Below are 20231 nucleotides of genomic sequence, written 5' to 3'. Positions count from 1 at the left end.
CATAATTTACCAAAACACCAATAATTTTTCTAATGTACTAACCAAAAAGTTATAAAAAGTGCCTAGCCTACCAGAAACAACAATTTCATACTGTACTCGCCATTTAATTTGACATCTTTGGGCTGCAGGAAGGGAGGAGGAGGAGAATGAAACGGAAGGTGGTTATTGTTTAGAAGGAGCCTCCTTATGCAAATCTTTTTTTTGTAAAATTGTCAAGATAGTGGATTTCGACATGCTGTACATATTAGCGAGATTGGTCACCCGAACACCACTTTCATATTTCCGTACAATTTCCTTCTTCGTTTCAAATGTGATTGCTGTTTCTCAAGTTAATAATAACTACAAATTTCTTTTACTATCTTCAAATCAGGAACTTTGTTAAACAGAACCTTCCAGATTTTCCTCATCTGGCACCCTCATCCACGCTGGAAAATTTATTGCTCAATTTAAAGGAGTTAGACTCCATCTCTACAATATATAAAATCCTTTTACAATCCCTTCCTTTCAAAGATCCAAGAGGACACTGGGAAAATGATCTCTCAATTAATATATCAGAAAAGGAGTGGAAAGTAGCAATGCAGAGAATTCACTCGAGCTCCATATGTGCAAAGCATACAATTATACAGCTCAAAATTATATATCGAGCACATCTGTCTCGACTAAAACTCTCCAAAATGTTTCCAGGACATGATCCAACCTGTGAACGCTGCAAATTAGCTCCAGCCTCACTAGGTCACATGTTCTGGGCCTGCACCAAATTAACATTATTCTGGACAAAAATTTTTAATTACCTCTCAGACAGTCTTGGACTCACAATCCCTCCTAACCCATTAACAGCTGTGTTTGGGGTTCTTCCAGAGGGTCTTAAAGTGGAGAAGGACAAACAAATTGTGATTGCATTCACTACACTTTTGGCACGCAGACTTATTCTGATAAACTGGAAGAACCCAAACTCTCCTCTTTTAAGTCAGTGGGAAACTGATGTGTTATATTATTTAAAATTGGAAAAAATCAAATACTCAGTTAGAGGATCTGTGCAGACTTTTTCAAAACATGGCAGGATCTAATCAGTAATATTTTGAAATAAGTTTATAAAGCACAGAGAATTTGTTGATTTAGGTATTTTTTTTTTTAAAAGCCTTAAATTTTACACCGTTTGGCTTGCTCTCTCTCAAGGGTGGGGATCGATCTGTTCTTAGCATAATTTTTTTTTTTTTTTTTTTTGTAAAAATGTGATTGCTATGTATTGATTGTAATAAAATTAATAAAATAAAAAAAAAAAATAATAACAGTAGTCGAGCACTCAGTTCAAAGCTGATTGTGTTGTGAACTGCTGTAATAATACACTCCAAAGCAAGCCAGTGCTGACTCAGCCTGATGACATCGTCATGTGCCACGCCAGCCTGCTAGCTAACATCCCTAAACAATCGCTTTCTTTACCTTTGTTACCTTCTCTTCCTTCCTTAGCAATTATGCGCCTTGCTTGCCATGGTCTTTGTGAATTATGTATATAGATAAATCACTGCACTGACCGAAATTACGTCCACAAACACATGTATATGGGCTCCGACTGACGCTTACGAACGCTCTCAACTGTTTGTTTACAATCGCACAAGCAGATACACGTGACCGCATCCGGGTCGTAACGCAAGATGTTGGTCGTAAATCAAAACAAAAATTTTGGTCGTAAATCAAGTTGTTCGCATGTCAGGCCGGTCGTATATCAAGGGTCGACTGTATACAGTTTTACATCTAGGTCACATCTTAAAGTGTGGTGGTGTTCTTTCATTGGGCTTTTTGTCTTTGAAGCCTGATCCCTATATTTTAATAGATTTCTTAAAAAATAAATACCTGATAACACTTTACTAACCTGATGCTTATTTTTAGATTTCCCGCCTCTAAAATGTAACAAGCAGACCTAGATTGGCTGATCCAGCTGTCAGTTTCAGTCTACCTTAAAAATACTGATTGGTTTATATTTTAGATGGCCATTGTATTAGTCACATACAGTGCTGGTAGCTCATTAATTTATTGAGTTGAGGGTGCTTCTCTTCCATCACACTTTCTTTTCTTGAATCACTGTATCTTTTCTTTTGACAACATGAAACAGAGAGCTGTGAGGCACATTATATGTAACTTAATGAAACAGAGAGATGTGAGGCACATTATAAGTAACTTAGACTCAGGTTTTCCTTCTTGCTTTGGTAACTGGGCTATAATTTAGAAGGAGTAAAATGGTGGTGGATTAGCCTAGGAAATGGTGAAAGTCAGGCAGCATTAAATAGATTTAAATTTTTAATTTTTTTATTTTTTTTGTCTGAAGACATGGTGTTTCCTCATGGATATAACATCCTTGGTTTAAATCCCATGCCTGGTAATAGTTTGTGTGGTATTTGCACTTTCTCCACGTGTCTGTGTGTTTTCCCCCACATTTTCTAGTTTTCCTTCAATATTTAAAACCTGTTGTGGCTTCTGTTTCTTAGACATTTTAAACTGGTTCTATATATATGTGAATGGTCGCTGCAATGGACTGATGTCCTGTGTAGGGCTGCATTCCGCTATCCTCAGTGACCCAGAGTTGAATTAAGCTGGTTTGATACTGTTATGTTACAAGTTCTTTAAGAGTAAAATCTTTTTTGTTTAACACATTTAAATCAAGTCTGTTTTAAATCAAACTCACGCAGAGAGAAATTGAGAGCGATCACTATGAGGAAAATAAGAGACAAACCAGCCCACTTGCAGAGTACTTCATTGTTTTAAAGGCGTTGACATAAGAGTCCATGCATTAAGGATGAGCCTGTTTTTAACCAATAATTTAAAGGATGAAATGCCAATTCTGTTTTGTGTTGTCACTTTTTTGTTTCTTGGTGTTTTGTTACAGTTTAAAGATCTCCGCAAAACTAGTAGTGGGGATGCTATGGACATTTTCTTCATTTTTTTTTTTTGTTTGTTTATTAAATTTAACAAAGCCAAGTTCATGTAAAAAGCCTTCAATGTGCTTTTCACATTTTACTGATTGAATATGTTTTAACAATAAGAGAGAGATATGATGCGACTGGGTTTTCAGTATTACACCCACATACTGTACATCAAACCATTGCTATCTGAGTTGAAGAAGTAAACAATTCCCTTTTTCACTCTCAAGGTCAGCCCATAGGAAGTTAACTACACAGGGTAGTGCCCTTTAACCTTTTGTTAACATCACCTTGCCAACCCAGTTACATGTTAGAGTACATGTTACTTTGCCTTTAAGACATTACTAAAGTCCATTCTAATAGAATAAAGTGCAAAATACAAGCAAAAATTAACATGTGGATCCTTTGAAGCATTGTCTCTGATGTTGCAAGAGAATGGCACTAAGCACACACCATTGTGGAACTCGAATAGAGAATTGTGTAAAAGTTAGTGGATTACTTGCTCAGTACTGTATTTGCTATAGACTACATTAAAAACTAAGCATCAGATTGTTTTATACTGTGGATTGTACTGTATAAAACATTATTTGATGTAGATCAATGCATTATTGGTAATGTTTTGACAAGGTTAGTTTTGGGTCAGCACTACAATGTTACCTTTGGTATCGATATCAGCTTTCGGACCACAGTACAAAAACTGTTCCGAAAACAAATAAGGGAGAACTCCAAAATCCCCCATCTTACTCCAGCCTCCCTGGTGTGTCTCACCATGCACCTGTTCCCTCTTGAAGTCATGAAGTCCCCGATTGTACCGAAGCATGTACTTCCATTTCTTGAAACAGATGTTTTTTTCACAACAGCAATAATGTGTGTGTGTCTGTGAGAGATGGTTGGGAATTGAGAAGAAAGCTGATATTTACTTCCAGTTGTTGAAAATTTGTAAATGATGATACCGTATAGCTTTAAAATTTGGTGTTTTTGGTGCTTTTCTAGTATTTGTATACCACACAGCCTTAGACTAGAGATATAAATGTTGATCAATTTATAATTGGCTACTGTTACTAATAGCCAGTCATTGTTAAAAAGTAACATCCTCATTAATAGCAGAAAATAATAAGAGAATGAATTTGCATTAGAAGGTTGTGTTTATGCATTGTGTTTGTCCCAGTTTATTTTAATATTAAGTGAAAACATATTACAAACTGTCAATTTACATTACTGAAAAGTTTCTTTTTTTTATGCTGCTTTTTTCTTTTCTTTTTTTTTTTTTTAATTGGAGCACATTAATGTATTTGTGAATCAGTCGCTCATGCTGGGTGAGAAACCAAGAACAGTCACTCTCACAGGCCTAATGTTCTGGTCATGCTCAAGTGGCCACTCACCATTGTTAAAGCACCACTAACTGTGACTTGCCATTTTCAATCAAGACATGCTGCTGTGGCCCAGTTAACAAGGAGGTTTGTGAATTAGTGTCTTTAATATATAGTTTGTTCTTTTGAACAAACAAAGCCACTTTTTCTCCAGTTTCCCTTTTCTGTATGACAAAAGTTTCTCAACAAGGCTGTCAGTTGAATATCTGATTAAAAATCTTTGTTTTGGTAATACTTATTTTGTTTATGGCACTTTATTGTCCAAAAGTCAGTTATGAGTGCCATGTTATAGGTTTTGGCTTCCTGATCTTTCAACTCATGAGAGAGTTCCATGCTTACTAAACCTTGTCAGTAACGGAGCAAGAGGATTCCTTTCAGGTACAGAAGAACTGTAATCCTCAATCTTCCTAGGAGATCATATGCTTAGACAGTGCAACCCAAACTGTGGCTGATAGTTGCAGTTCAGGTACTGAAAGAGTAATGTTGAATCTGTCCTGTAATTTGTAGAACTGCGTCACAAATGCATCAAACTGCAGGACAAGACCCATTCCCTTTACAAGTGATATATAAAACACTTAAAACTGTGTTGCCTGTAGTGTCTTAGATGTGGTATTAAACAGCATTGTGGGCTAGTTGGTCCCTTCCGTGGTTATATAGTTTCTATTAAATTCAAGGATGATTTTTGAAATCGGCTTTGTATTTAACTGAAAACTGATGACGAATATAGTCATACTTGTTAATTCTAGTAACATTCCTTGACACATCATTTGGGATTAACTGCTTGCTGAAAATAAAGTAATTTGAACAACCTATCTGTAAAGCATTGCAGTAGTCAGTTCTTTCTGAAATGAATGCATAAATTAAATATTCAGTATCCTGTATACCATATACAACAGGAATATGTATTTTTAGCTATATTTTTATTCCTATATCCAAGTGTGGTATTTAAAAACCTAAATTCTCTACCAGAGATCCTACATGATTGGTTTTCTGATGCTGGTCCCAAGTTAGTATATAGAGAAGTTTTCAGTCAGGCCGACGAGATACACCAAGAAGCTTTCTTTTCATTTCCATTTTATTGCAAAGCATTAAGAGAATTAATGAATGTTTGAATTAATAAATGAATGGGTATTTTAGACTACTGTATTTTACATTTTTATAAAGAAAGTGGTGTACATGTGTCCAAAGGATCTGTTAGAGCTTCTGTTTCTTCTTATGAGGTGGTATTGGAATGTAATGCAGTGATTTATTTTTTAACTTACCTGATGTGAACTTTGCTAGCATAGGTATCGTCAGGACTCTAGATGTAGAAGCTGCAAGGTATTCAGATAGTATGGTGAGCACAGTGAGCGTAAACATGAGTGGGTTAAGTAGGTGACACCAAAAAGCAGCTTTCATAGACCTCTGCTTCTCCAGCTTGCTCCTTGTAAATATGATTATGAAAATATAAGGTGGATAAGCTCGGGCTCAGGCAATCAACGCATTATGGAATAAAAGACTGCTGTACTTTTATATTTGCAGAAACCTGGAAATTCACAAGGCAGTACTGAGTTCTGTTGTACAACTGGATGGCTACTCTGCTTTTTCTTTCGACAGGACTACTGCGTCTGGTAAGAGCAGAGGTTGGGGGTCTGTGTATTTTTGTCAACAATGCATAGTGTACACATTTATTCATTTCTCCCCCAGTTTGGATTTTTTAAATGATGAAATGCCAGACCTTGTACTATCCTAGTATCTTTGCTGTAATTTTACTCCCTACTTGTCTACATTTCACTTTATTTTGTCTCTAAGGGGCCTTCAAATATATTTTTACAGGCTGTTGGCAGACAAGAATCTGCCTATGAAAATGGTGTCATTTTTATATATTTGCCCCATCTCTATTAATATTGCAAAAGCAAGTTAAAGGAATACTCACTCAACCCAAAAATGTTTTTTGCAGCTATTACTTACCCCGTCTTGTTTGTAGTGAGAAAAACCATTAATCCTATGTTTTCATGGAGAATGTAGATCAAGCAATGGAGACCCAGATTAAAGAACAGGAAACAATATCAAACCATATATAAAATAAATCTAAAATTACTCCTGTTAGACACTCCAAAATATCAGGTATGTAGTCATATGCTTACAACCTCGCAGACACAAATGAGTATTTTGGTCAACATATTGTTAATCCACTGCTGAAAATGCAGTCATGCACAACCATGAAGCACCTTCAAACGAGCCAGAGGCTTTGGATTTGAAGGCTTGCCTGTATCATTCCCCATTCTTGGGTTGTTACACCACAACTGCAGTACTTTGAGGTTTTCCATCAGCATCTAATTGTACACCTTTCTCAGACCATGCTCTGGAATGTTTATTATCACATGAAATGCCATGATAGTTAATGAAGAGCTGTTAATGAGCAGGATTCCTGTCCAATGAATAATCAGGGAAGTGGGGTCTACTATGGTGTGCACGAGAACATCTTCCAGATTATTTATTTCACAGTATTTTAGCCAAAATACATGTTTTGTGATGCTATGACCGTATGACTGACATTTGGGTTATGTGATTGATATGCTTTAAGGCTTCCACCATCATGGATTACTATTAATATGTGTTGATTCCACCCAAAAGTTGGATTTTGGTTTATGCTAAATCCAATACAAAATAATTGCAGTAAAATAATCCCAACTTTGACTTGTATGTAAGGAATGCATTATTTGTGAGTCTCATTTGATTGGCTTCTTCCTTCTTCGCCTTTCTTATATAACAAGTTTGTACTCTTTGACAGTTTACTCATGCAGCTTTAACTGTTGTAGCAGAAAATATTTTTAGACCCTAATGTTAACTTGAAATTTTTGGACACTTCTTTCAGCATATTTCTCTTGCTATCACAGCAGGAAGGCACCTGTCGTCAGCACGTCTGATGTACTGACAAGAGACAACTTCCTGCTATGTGCGTAACAGTACAAGCAGGCTTGCTATTGAGAATGAATAGGGGAGGCGAGGGGCGGTTTACCACCCACCTACCCCACAGTCACCTCCACTACAGTATCCTGCCTGCAGTGTCTGCCCACCGAGAACGCACGGGAAAGTTGTGTGTGGTGGGTGGGCAGTGAAACACCCCCCTCCGCTCCATCCAGCCTGCGTCCAGTCAGGAGCAGTAGCTGCGGCGGCATGGTGGGCGGGCAGCAAACCGCCCCATCAAGCCTCTGTCCTGCACATGAGCGATAGCTGTGATCCCGGTGACTATGGACCACGGGTCACAGCTTGCCACTGGGAGCCGCCCAAGGGACTACACTGTGCAAGCAGCGAAATCACCACTGTAGCAGACGCAGTCTGGAGAAAACAGATCAGGAGAGTGTGAGGAAGAGCAGATCAAAGCCCAATGTTAAAACATTGTGCGACAAGCATGGTATGTGGTAACACTGATCCTGCAGAGGGCAAACAATTGCTTTTCCCTTGGTTTACTGTTTACCAGAGGCAGCAGAACAGCTACGGCGCTGTCTTTGCACCTCTGGCATTTGACTTGGTGAATTGCGGGTGGCCCCAGTCACAGTACTATGCATATTTTCTCCATATTCGTTATAATGGAATCTCCATTAAAACAAAATATTTTTATGGTCCTGTGAGTTTTGTTATAATGGAATTCTACCTGTATTCTTAATTTTTAAATAACCTGTCATCAGTAGAATGGTGGACTTGAGATTTAATTGAAAATTTAATTGTAGCACCTCCTAGTTTTTCCCCACCATAATCTCTTTTCGTCATGGCCGAATGGGATAAGACTCACCACCACACTGCCCATGTTAAAACAGAAGTACTAAATAATAAAAGTAACATTGACTCTGTTGATAACATTTATTTAATGCAATACACCTGCTTAATCTGTCACTGTAATGATACCAGGCTTGAGCAGGTAATATCTAAAAGAAATAAAGCTGTTTATTTGTTTTTTTTTTGTTTTTTTTTTTTGCCAGTGAGTGATAAGCATTTGTAGCTAGCTGCTGTACTTCAACTCTCACATTAATAAATTCAGGGATCTTTTTATTCTATCAGTTTGTGCTGATTTGATAGCTAGATATTGCTATATAATAGTATTAATAAATGCAAGCATCATAATGAATTTAGGACATTAAAATCTGACTTGAAAACTTTTTTTGTTTCTTTAAATAGCAAAACTAGTGAGCTTAGTTGTATTGCAGGGATAGGTACGCTGCAGAAGTAACCTTCAGTTATAACCATGGGACTTTCATGCTGTGTTCTTATAAACAGCACAAGATAGATGTGACGTTTTGACAAACAAACGCATATTTAAACTTGTCATTAGTAGTACTAGCTGCTTTTTCTCCTGTTCAGTTGTAAATAACATGTCAGAGCAGGAGGTACCCAGTAGAGTTGCGAATTATTACATTTTTGACAAGTGAAGGGGTCGTTCCATCTCAGATTTATTCGAGACTTAAAAATCAGTTTGGGGATGAGTGTCTCTCTCAGTCTAGAGTGTATGATTGGTGCAAGTCATTCAGAAAGGCACTATCATCTCTTTGTTCCACTTAAGGAATTTTTAGGAGGGAAGAAATTCAAGTTGAAGGAGGAGGTTATTGACACTGTGGAAGAAGGTCAGATTGTAGTCAAAAGACTTCTACTCTTCTGGGATTAAGAAGCTTCCTGAACACTAGAACCAAGTGTATTGCAGTGGCAGGAGACTACATAGAAAAATAGTGTGTGAGTCGTTTCATTGTATTAAATAAATAAAGTGCAGCTCATAAATTCCTGTTTATATTTGAATGCCCCTCGTACAACCACATGATTTCATTAACTAGCAGTACAGTGCTTATATGCAGGGTGGTGAAATTTCTTTTGCCTTTTTTTTTTTTTTCTTCATTCAAAATACTGATTGAATTTGAAGTAGGTAGCTACTCAAGGCACTTGACAAATCCTCCATAGCTGTAATATTTTACAATCGGTGTAACTCCTGTGTCTCATATGATTTGTTTAAAGAGAAGCACACATAGTAGTTTGACTTGGGTTACAGCTAGGAGGGCTTGGCAGAGTGATGTTACTATTCAACACCAACTTCTAAGCACAAAAGGTGCCCCAAAATGAATACATGTAGAGACAATTAAAATAAATTAACCCCAATGTTTTTGACCAGGATATAATCAGTAGGAGGCCGAATATATAATTAGTAAAACTGGCACATGAGACTTAAAGTTCATCTTCATTTTGAAAAGCACAAAACCTCGAATTATAGAGGGAGCTCATCAGCGTCACAGTTTATTTGGTGTTGTTATTTTTATTACGTTTTAAAATGATCCATTAAAACTAATCGTTTTGAAGACCAATGAAAACTTTTCCTAAGTTATGATGCATGTAGCTGTCTTTACTTATATTTCAGATTTTAAGTGGTCTGATGTATGGAAAGGTAATTTCATTAAAACAATTATCTGATCACATACAAATATAAAGATAATATGAAACAACAATATAAAAATAACTTAATTCAAAAATATTTTTGTACCTATTCAAGCATATTTATTAATTATAGTATTGGAATGATATGTTTAATACTTTCTAAAGTGATCAGAAAATTGATTCTGGTTTGTTTTAAGTTCACTCTGTTTGTTTATAAATATACAATTAATTGATAGACAATCCACTTCATAATTGTTGCTCATATTTCTAAATAAGTTGTGGATTATCGAAGGACTAAGTATCACCTTATTTTGAAAAGCAATGAAATAAAAGTTTTAAAAAATTACTACTGTATTACCATATTTTGAAAAGTTATAACAATAAAGAGTCCGATTGAGTTGTCGATCTACTACAGGGCAATGGGATATAACTATAGGAGGAGAAGGTGGTGAAAACTGTAGAGGGGTAAATTTACTATATAATATTACAAAAATACAGAGCAATCCCGTTTCCATTTCAGTGTAAATGAACTAATTAAAATATATTTGCGTGTTGAGAACTTGAAAATGAGAATTCATTGAGCAGCAGGTGGTGTCCATGCTTATTTGCATTTTACTTTTCATTTTTTCAGCTTCTTTGCTTTTCAGGCTGAAAATGAATTTACAATTGGTGCTGTTTCATTGCATTTTTAATTTTTACAGTATTCTTGCACATGGGCGGCACGGTGGCGCAGTGGTAGCACTGCTGCCTTGCAGTTAGGAGACCCAGGTTCACTTCCCGGGTCCTCCCTGCGTGGAGTTTGCATGTTCTCCCTGTGTCTGCGTGGGTTTCCTCCGGGCGCTCCGGTTTCCTCCCACAGTCCAAAGACATGCAGGCTAGGTGGATTGGTGATTCTAAATTGGCCCTAGTGTGTGCTTGGTGTGGGTGTGTTTGTGTGTGTCCTGTGGTGGGTTGGCACCCTGCCCGGGATTGATTCCTGCCTTGTGCCCTGTGTTGGCTGGGATTGGCACCAGCAGACCCCCGTGACCCTGTGTTTGGATTCAGCGGGTTGGAAAATGGATGGATTCTTGCACATAGACTTTGAAAAATAAATGGCAAAAGAGTGATTGCATTCTATTCTTTTTTTGCAGAAAATACCTCCCATATTTGATAAAAATCAATGTTAAAATAGTAAACTTTTTAAGGACTTCCAGGGTTGCAGTTTCTCCTGCATAACAGCTAAAAAAGACAAATACAAAAACATACTAAGTATCTGAATTTAAACATAGACATTTAAATTGATTTGAGTTTTTTTATTATAAAAATTAGTAAAGAACCATGATATTGCAAAGTGTGTGTCAAGTTTTGATTATATCCCTTTTGAAAACAGCAAGTGGTTACCTTAATTGATAAATAAATAGATATGCCAGCTTTGGTGTGAGTGCTGTTAAAGCAAACATTCAAAATACAAACAATGTATACATTCACCAGGAAGATATGAGCTGGACATGCCCATGACCCTGTCCTCCTGAAGGTAAGTCAAAACATATATGAAGGAAAAGAGGAAACAAGTACTGTATTCAAACCAGGACAAAAAAAATTGAAATGGATCCCACAGGATTTCCAAGGGAATGTAGACCTCTACTTCCAACCATTTTTCTAATCCACATGTAGGAATGCAGGTAGTGTGAGGTTGACTCTAGTCAAGTCTAGTGCATAGTAAATCAAACCTCATGCCTAGATGATAGCTTAGGTCAGTTGCAGAGAAAACTTTCTACTATTTACTCAGTTGTGTTTTGTGCACAGCTTATAAAAGTTAGCTGTATATTAATAGGGGGTCTCATTTAGCAGCAAGGGTGAAAACAGGAACTGGCAATCTAGTTTGTGTAGATATTTTTTTTTTTTTTGGTAATATACATAGTAGTTTGTTAACTGTTAATGATGTGGACTGTGAAGCACATTTTTATGTTATCATGCCCACCAAATAGTTCATCATTAACCAACAAAACAGTATTGCAGAGGGAAGATTTAGAAGATGTGTGCATATTTTTATGTATATTAGCAATATCCATAACTGTTAGTAGGTGGAAAAGGATTTTTTGTTGGTTTTGTCACTTTTATTACATGAAAACTGAAACAAGCATAACACCTTAAAGAGCAGGACATACCACTCTACAAACTCTGAACAAACAGTATGAATAATAAATAAACCCTGCAGTTTCTTGATTAATATGAACAAATATAAAAAAAATATTAATTCAACTTAAAATGGAAAATGTGCCTTATAGGAGTAAGCCCAGCTTGCTTGGGTGTCAAACTCAAGGTCTGTGAGCTGGATACAGCCCTTGGACCTTAAAGTGGCGCACTTCATTAATATTCTAAACCTGTTTTATACACTCTATGGTGACTGCTATATGTGTTTCATATAAAAACTGTATCTGTATATAATTTAAACAGATTACTTTTACACTTGCCATTAAAATGCATCCCCAGGTTCCACTTGCATTTACAGTTTCTGGACAATACGGTTCATCAATGGCTACTAAGCTGAAATTAGTGTGGAAACTTACAGCTTATAATAGCACAACAAAAGAAAAATGTAAGGTAGGTGACTTACTACACTGTTATAAAAAAAATCTTTGAGTTTAACATGACGCCAAAGACATGACAGTCTTATGAGGGAGGTGGCAGCTTGGCTGCACTCACTCTTTTAAAGTTTTCAATAGGGCTGCAACGATTAGTCAACGTAATCGCCGACGTCAACTACAAAAAATAGTCGACGTGTCATAAACAGAACCTTCAATAGAGGCTCCAGTCACAAAGAACCACATTGGTTTTTATAACTGCAATGCACTACATGAACGTCTGGGGACAGTATCGTTTGTTATTGTTTGTCAAGACTGCACAAAGTCCTACCAACGAAGAAGAACGTCTGAGGAGAAGAAGAATGTAGAGGAAAATAAACATGGTTGCAATGGCGAGTCGGATAGAGGAGGGGGAAGGAGACAGAAACTTTCTAAAATGTGGGAGCACTTCACCGAAAAAGAAAAAAAAGTTGAATGCAGATTATACAAAGCAGAGTTTTCTTTTCATGGCAGCACCACCGCGATGCATGAGGATCTGAAACGCAAGCATCCAGCAGCTGTGATGCCGCCGTCTTTTGAGAATTTATGCTGGCGCTGTTACTTAGTTAGGGTCAGATCAGGAGGGGAGAGAGAGTGTGAACGAGACTGAGAAAATAAAAGTGAAAAAGCTAACTTTTAAAATTAACAAATTTACACCTGATCTGTTCGTTTTCAAATAATATTGCATTAATGTGATGGTGTTTTCTGATTGGTACTATTCAGGCCATACAATTATTTCCTCAAAATGTCACATATATTCTTTCCACTTATTTTTTTTTTTCCCCTTGGTGCTGCGTGCTGACACCAGAAGGCGAGAGCTTATTCAGTGCTAGCAGGAGCATGCAGGTGGCCGGTTGCTTGTGCTATAACAAGCTCTACCTGGCGGTGATCAAAGCACGTGTACTGTGCAAGGCATGTACGAGGTCCACTGGGAAAAGAAGAGCGTTCATGGCTCACCTTACAGAGAAACGTTATTTCCTCTGCATGTCCTGGAGTCCTGTGCAGACTGGGCAAGATCTGGGGGGAAAAAAACGCGGTCACTAATTACAACTGCAAGAAGGTATGCGAATGAATATGAATAATGTTGCATCCGTGCCACAATGTTTTCCGAAATGTACTATAAGGCAGGGCTATTCAATTGGCAAATACTTGTTTATTTTACCGCCACATCCAAACGCCAAACTGATGTGTTTAATTTGTAATGACTGCGTTGGAGTATTTAAAGATTACAATGTGCAGAGGCATCATGTTGAGAAACACCACACTTTTCGCACCAATTTTCCAGAGGGATCTCAAGAGAGGGCTGCAAAAGTGCAGAGTTTGATTGCATCTTACAACCGAGCAGTACTACCATGGTGCGGTCATTCACAGCCAAGAGAGAGCTACTGCAGCTAGGGTTGCCACCCGTCCTTTAAAATACGGAATCGTCCCGTATTTGAGAATGAAATTGCGCTTGGCCCCCAAGCGATGTGGCCCCCGCTGCAGTATGCGTCCCTTATTTTTTTGCATTAAAAGTGGTAACCCTAACTGCAGCATCCCTTCGTGTTTCCTGGACACTGGCAAAAAAAGAAAAGGCCATTCACAGACTCTGAAACCGTGAAGGACTGTATGCTGGCTGTCGTGGATGAGGTGATAAATGACGATAAAATTAAAATGAGCGTGGTATCAGCTATAAAAAACGTACCCCTGTCAGATACTTTAAACATTCGTAGGGTTGGAATTCTTGCTGCAGATGTGTATGAAACGCTGTTAGGAGACCTGATGAAAGCTGATACTATGTCTATAGCAGTAGATGAGTCCACAGACAAAACTGATACTGCTCAGTTGTGCATATATGTCCGTTTTTTTGATGGCAAATGCTTCCGAGAGGAGCTGCTCGGCCTACTGCCGTTAGAAGGACACACGACTGGCGATATAGTCTTTGGAAAAATGTCCGCCTTTTTTAAAGACAGTGGTCTGGATATGAAGCGTGTGTGCATGCTTGTGACAGATGGGGCTCCGTCCATGACAGGGAAAGTGAATGGTTTGGCAGCACGTTGGTCCGCTGTTGCACCTCAGTTGATCTCCTCACACTGCATTGTGCATCAGGCGGTGTTGTGCGCAAAACTAAGCGGGGCGCTCAAAACGACAATGGACAGCGTTATGGCTATAATTAATTTTATTCGCTCCACATCAAGCCTCCAACACCGCTTATTCCGCATGCTGCTGTCAGAAATGTCTGCTGAGCACCACGACCTTCTTTTGCACAATGACGTGAGATGGCTGTCCAAAGGCAAAGCACTGGAGCGTTTCTGCGGTCTCAGAGAAGAGATCATAATTTCCCTACGCGGCAGCAAGCAAAAAAAGGCAGAAACGCACTTTATTTGCATACTGGACGACAACTTCATGGCCGATACCTGCTTTCTGAGCGACATATTAAAACACCTGAACGATCTCAATTTGGGACTACAAGGCAGAGACAAAACTGTCATCGACCTTGTGGAACAGATGCACGCATTCCAAGTTAAACTGGACCTTTTCGCAAATGATTTGAGCACAGGCCGAATGCTGCATTTTCCGACACTCCTCAAAGGCATCTTACCCCCCGCACAAATCACGGATGTGATGACAGATTTCATTGCGATGTTGAAAAATAACTTTGCTGGTCGATTGGATGGACTTGATCTGCCCAGTTGGCCGTTTTTGTCAGAGACCCGTTCACTGTTGCAATAGAAGGGTACTTATCCGCCAGAGCTAAGAAACTGGTCCCTTCCATTGACGAGGGGGAAATTCAAACTCAAACTTGTTGACATGCAGTCATCTGTAACCATGGCACAACAGCTTTCCACTAACGGGCCTGCAATGTTTTGGACTGATGTCAACGCACATCAGTTCCCTAACATTAAGAAAGTAGCGATCGTCATGCTCACTCAGTATGTTTGGATCAACATATATATGTGAGTCAAGTTTTTCACACATGAACTCCATAAAAAGCAACTCTCGTTGCTCCCTGACTGACCATACTCTCCACCAATGCCTTTGAATTGCATTGACAACTTGACAAATTACAAGCCTAAAGTCACTGCTATTGTTCAAAACAAAAAATGTCACTTCTCCCAGTAAGTCAGCAGGGTAACTGTAGCCTACAATACATCAATATAATGTGGGATGCGTAACAGAGGCATGCCTAATCACACATGGTGATTTAAAATATGTTCCCTCAGTAGTGTTATAGTTGTGAATACTGTGCACTTTTTATTTTATGCACTTTGAGATGTTCCTGGCTCAAATGCGTGCAAGTTTTTTATTTTGTTTCAAAAGGAAACAATGTTATTTCTAATAGCCTACTACTGTGCACTATTTTGTTTTATGCACTTTGTGATCAGATAGGTCAGATATGTAGCCTAGGTCAGTTTTTTTTTCTTTTGTAAGTGGAAAAAATAGGAGCTACCTCAGATTCTGTTAATTCAGCTCTTTTTGTATGCACCTTTTTGCTCTGCAAACTGACCAAAGTTAAAAGAGAAACCACAAATAAACCTTATGTTTTTCAATAAATTTTTTTGTGTTGGTTTTAAAATGTGTCATTACGAGCTGCTTTGCCGCTAAAATGACTGGCCCAGATAACCTTCTTGGTTTGACAATCTGGCCCAACTGAATTTGTAATTGAATAGCCCTGCTATAAGGTCATAAAATTAATAATTCCAGATACAGTTAGGTCCATAAATATTTGGACAGAGACAACTTTTTTCTAATTTTGGTTCTGTACATTACCACAATGAATTTTAAATGAAACAACTCAGCTTTAATTCAGTGGGTTGAACAAAAAGATTGCAGAAAAATGTGAGGCAACCAAAGCATTTTTTAACACAATCCCTTCATTTCAGGGGCTCAAAAGTAATTGGACAATTGACTCAAAGGCTATTTCATGGGCAGGTGTGTTCAAGTCCGTCGTTATGTCTTTATAAAAGGTCTGGAGTTGATTTGAGGTGTGGTGCTTGCATGTGGAAGATTTTGCTGCGAACAGACAACAAGCGGTCAAAGGAGCTCTCCATGCAGGTGAAAGAAGCCATCCTAAAGCTGTGAAAACAGAAAAAACCCATCCGAGAAATTGCTACAATATTACGAGTGGCAAAATCTACAGTTTGGTACATCCTGAGAAAGAAAGCAAGAACTGGTGAACTCAGCAACGCAAAAAGACCTGGACATCCACGGAAGACAACAGTGGTGAATGATCGCAGAATCATTTACATGGTGAAGAGAAATCCCTTCACAACAGCCAACCAAGTGAACAACACTCTCCAGGCGGTAGGCGTATCGATATCCAAGTCTACCATAAAGAGAAGACTGCATCAAAGTAAATACAGAGGGTGCACTGCAAGGTGCAAGCCACTCATAAGCCTCAAGAATAGAAAGGCTAGATTGGACTTTGCTAAAGAACATCTAAAAAAGCCAGCACAATTCTGGAAAAACATTCTTTGGACAGATGAAACCAAGATCAACCTCTACCAGAATGATGGCAAGAAAAAAGTATGGAGATGGCGTGGAACAGCTCATTATCCAAAGCATACCACATCATCTGTAAAACACGGTGGAGGCATTGTGATGGCTTGGGCGTGCATGGCTGCCAGTAGCACTGGGACACTAGTGTTTATTGATGATGTGACACAGGACAGAAGCAGCCGAATGAATTCTGAGGTGTTCAGAGACATACTGTCTCCTCAAATCCATCTAAATGCAGTCAAATTGATTGGGCAGCGTTTCATAATACACATGGACAATAACACAAAACATACAGCCAAAGCAACCCAGGAGTTTACTAAAGCAAAGAAGTGGAAAATTCTTGAATGGCCAAGTCAGTCACCTGATCTTGACCCAATTGAGCATGCATTTCACTTGTTGAAGACTAAACTTCGGACAGAAAGGCCCACAAGCAAACAGCAACTGAAAGCCGCTGCAGTAAAGGCCTAGCAGAGCATTAAAAGGAGGAAACCCAGCATCTGGTGATGTCCATGAGTTCAAGACTTCAGGCTGTCATTGCCAGCAAAGGGTTTTCAACCAGGTATTAGAAATGAACATTTTATTTCCAGTTATTTAATTCGTCCAATTACTTTTGAGCCCCTGAAATGAAGGGATTGTGTTAAAAAATGCCTTATTTGCCTCACATTTTTATGGAATCTTTTTGTTCAACCCACTGAATTAAAACTGAAAGTCTGTACTTCAACTGCATCTGAGTTGTTTCATTTAAAATTCATTGTGGTAATGTACAGAACCAAAATTAGAAAAAAGTTGTCTCTGTCCAAATATTTATGGAACCAACTATATCATATACAGTGGGATGCAAAAGTTTGGGAAACCTTGTTAATAATCATTATTTTCCTGTATAAATCGTTGGTTGTTACGATGAAAAATGTCAGTTAAATATATCATATAGGAGACACACACAGTGATATTTGAGAAGTGAAATGAAGTTTATTGGATTTACAGAAAGTGTGCAATAATTGTTCAAACAAAATCAGGCAGGTGCATAAATTTGGGCACCACAAAAAAGAAATGAATTCAATATTTAGTAGATCCGCCTTTTGCAGAAATTACAGCCTCTAAACGCTTCCTGTAGGTTCCAATGAGAATCTGGATTGTGGTTGAAGGTATTTTGGACCATTCCTCTTTACAAATCATCTCTAGGTCATTCAGGTTTGATGGCTTCCGAGCATGGACAGCTCTCTTTAACTCACACCACAGATTTTCAATTATATTCAGGTCTGGGGACTGAGATGGCCATTCCAGAACGTTGTACTTGTTCCGCTGCATGAATGCCTTAGTGGATTTTGATCAGTGTTTCGGGTCCTTGTCTTGTTGAAAGATCCAGCCCCGGCGCAGCTTCAGCTTTGTCACTGATTCCTGGACATTGGTCTCCAGAATCTGCTGATACTGAGTGGAATCCATGCGTCCCTCAACTTTGACAAGATTCCCAGTCCCTGCACTGGCCACACAGCCCCACAGCATGATGGAACCACCACCATATTTTACTGTAGGTAGCAGGTGTTTTCTTGGAATGCTGTGTTCTTTTCCTCCATGCATAACGCCCTTGTTATGCCCAAATAACTCAATTTTAGTTTCATCAGTCCACAGCACCTTATTCCAAAATGAAGCTGGCTTGTCCAAATGTGCTTGAGCATACCTCAAGCGGCTCTGTTTGTGCTGTGGGCGGAGAAAAGGCTTCCTCTGCATCACTCTCGCATACAGCATCTCCTTGTGTAAAGTCGCGAATGGTTGAACGATGCACAATGACTCCATCTGCTGCAAGATGCTGTTGTAGGTCTTTAGTGCTGGTCTGTGGGTTGACTCTGACTGTTCTCACCATTCGCTTCTGTCTATCCAAAATCTTTCTTGGTCTGCCACTTCGAGCCTTAACTTGAACTGAGCCTGCGGTCTTCCATTTCCTCAATATGTTCCTAACTGTGGAAACAGACAGCTTAAATCTCTGGGACAGCTTTCTGTATCCTTCCCCGAAACCATGATGGTGAACAATCTTTGTCTTTAGGTCATTTGAGAGTTGTTTTGTGACCCCCATGTTGCTACTCTTCAGAGAAAATTAAAGGAGGAGGGTAACTTACAATTGACCCCCTTAAATACTCTTTCTCATTATAGGATTCACCTGTGTATGTAGGTCAGGGGTCCCTGAGCTTACCAAGCCAATTTGAGTTCCAATAATTAGTTCTAAAAGTTTTGGAATCAATAAAATGACAACGGTGCCCAAATTTATGCACCTGCCTGATTTTGTTTGAACAATTATTGCACAATTTCTGTAAATCCAATAAACTTCATTTCACTTCTCAATTATTACTGTGTGTCTCCTATATGATATATTTAACTGACATTTTTTATTGTAACAACCAACGATTTATACAGGAAAATAATGACTATTAACAAAGTTGTCCAAACTTTTGCATCCCACTGTATACCTATGTCTTTATTTTTTTGTCAGTGTGGCTTTGATATCATGGGCCATAAGGTGCATACTAATTCAGCCTAAGCAGGAACACTAAATACAATTGAATAAAAAAAAACAGTGACAATGAGATACGAATAAGGCAGATGTGCCAGTGTTTGTGTGTCAGCTTTTATCCATCCAGATCAGAGAATTTCCAGTTTGATTGCCTCAAAACACCACTCACATCTACAGTTATTCCCAGTTTCAGATTAAAAGTAACCGCGTCAGATCCCTGGGGAGTGGTAGTATGTATCGTGATCTGACTGAGAGAATGAAAGTGGAAAAAAAGGTAACTTTTACAAGTACTATATATTTACAGTGGCTGTTAAAGACGCAAATCAAATGCATGTGTTTATTGTATAATATTAACAATAAGAGTAACTCACTACTCAAAATGGTAAATATACAAGGCAGTCCGGATTGAACCGGGGGACTCTTGATTATAAGTAAGCAATTCCTACTGCTGCACCACGGAGGCTATTGTATTGTCCTTGAACCTATTGTGAAAATGTTTATTTGATCTTTGCACTTCAGGCTTTACATATTATATGGTTTATGTGTATATTTTGTCATTGATTACTTAAATATGAAAAACGTTTCAGTTTTAACAATGTATTTTTTGGTTAACTTAAATGCACTTCTTTTGTTTAAAGACTACGTGCACTTTAGTTTGTATTCTTTAATGTATTTTTTTTTTATTGTGATGGTCACACTAATGTAAAAACTCCTGATTATTTTCAAATTCGTATGTTTCACTGGTTGTAATTTTAATTTGATTATTATTAATTTTAATCGTGTTAATGCAGAGACATCAGGGTGACATTCACCGTTTGACAGACATAAGCAAATGAGGTAAGACATGCACTGGAGCCCAGAACAGGATGTGTTACCACAGGTCGCAGGCATCAAAATAGTCAGGCATGAAATAATCATGACTAATCGAAAAATAAATTGAACGATTAGTCGACTACCAAAA

At 38.3% G+C, this 20231-nt stretch overlaps 1 protein-coding gene across 3 annotated transcripts in view; it reads left to right on the top strand.

Moving 5' to 3' along the window:
• Positions 1 to 20231, top strand: part of sin3aa (SIN3 transcription regulator family member Aa) — a 100692-nt gene that overhangs the window by 8957 nt on the left and 71504 nt on the right. For 2 of the 3 annotated variants that reach the window (XM_039773557.1, XM_039773554.1), the window contains exon 2: positions 5807 to 5895. The exons of the other annotated variant lie outside the window; for it this stretch is intronic. The gene's annotated coding sequence lies outside the window, so the exon portion shown is untranslated. The remainder of the gene's footprint in view (positions 1 to 5806; positions 5896 to 20231) is intronic. 3 annotated transcript variants of the gene reach the window in all.

Source organism: Polypterus senegalus, chromosome 12 (genome assembly GCF_016835505.1).
Source record: "Polypterus senegalus isolate Bchr_013 chromosome 12, ASM1683550v1, whole genome shotgun sequence".
Taxonomy (NCBI): domain Eukaryota; kingdom Metazoa; phylum Chordata; class Cladistia; order Polypteriformes; family Polypteridae; genus Polypterus; species Polypterus senegalus.
This window is presented reverse-complemented; position numbering and strand designations above follow the sequence as displayed.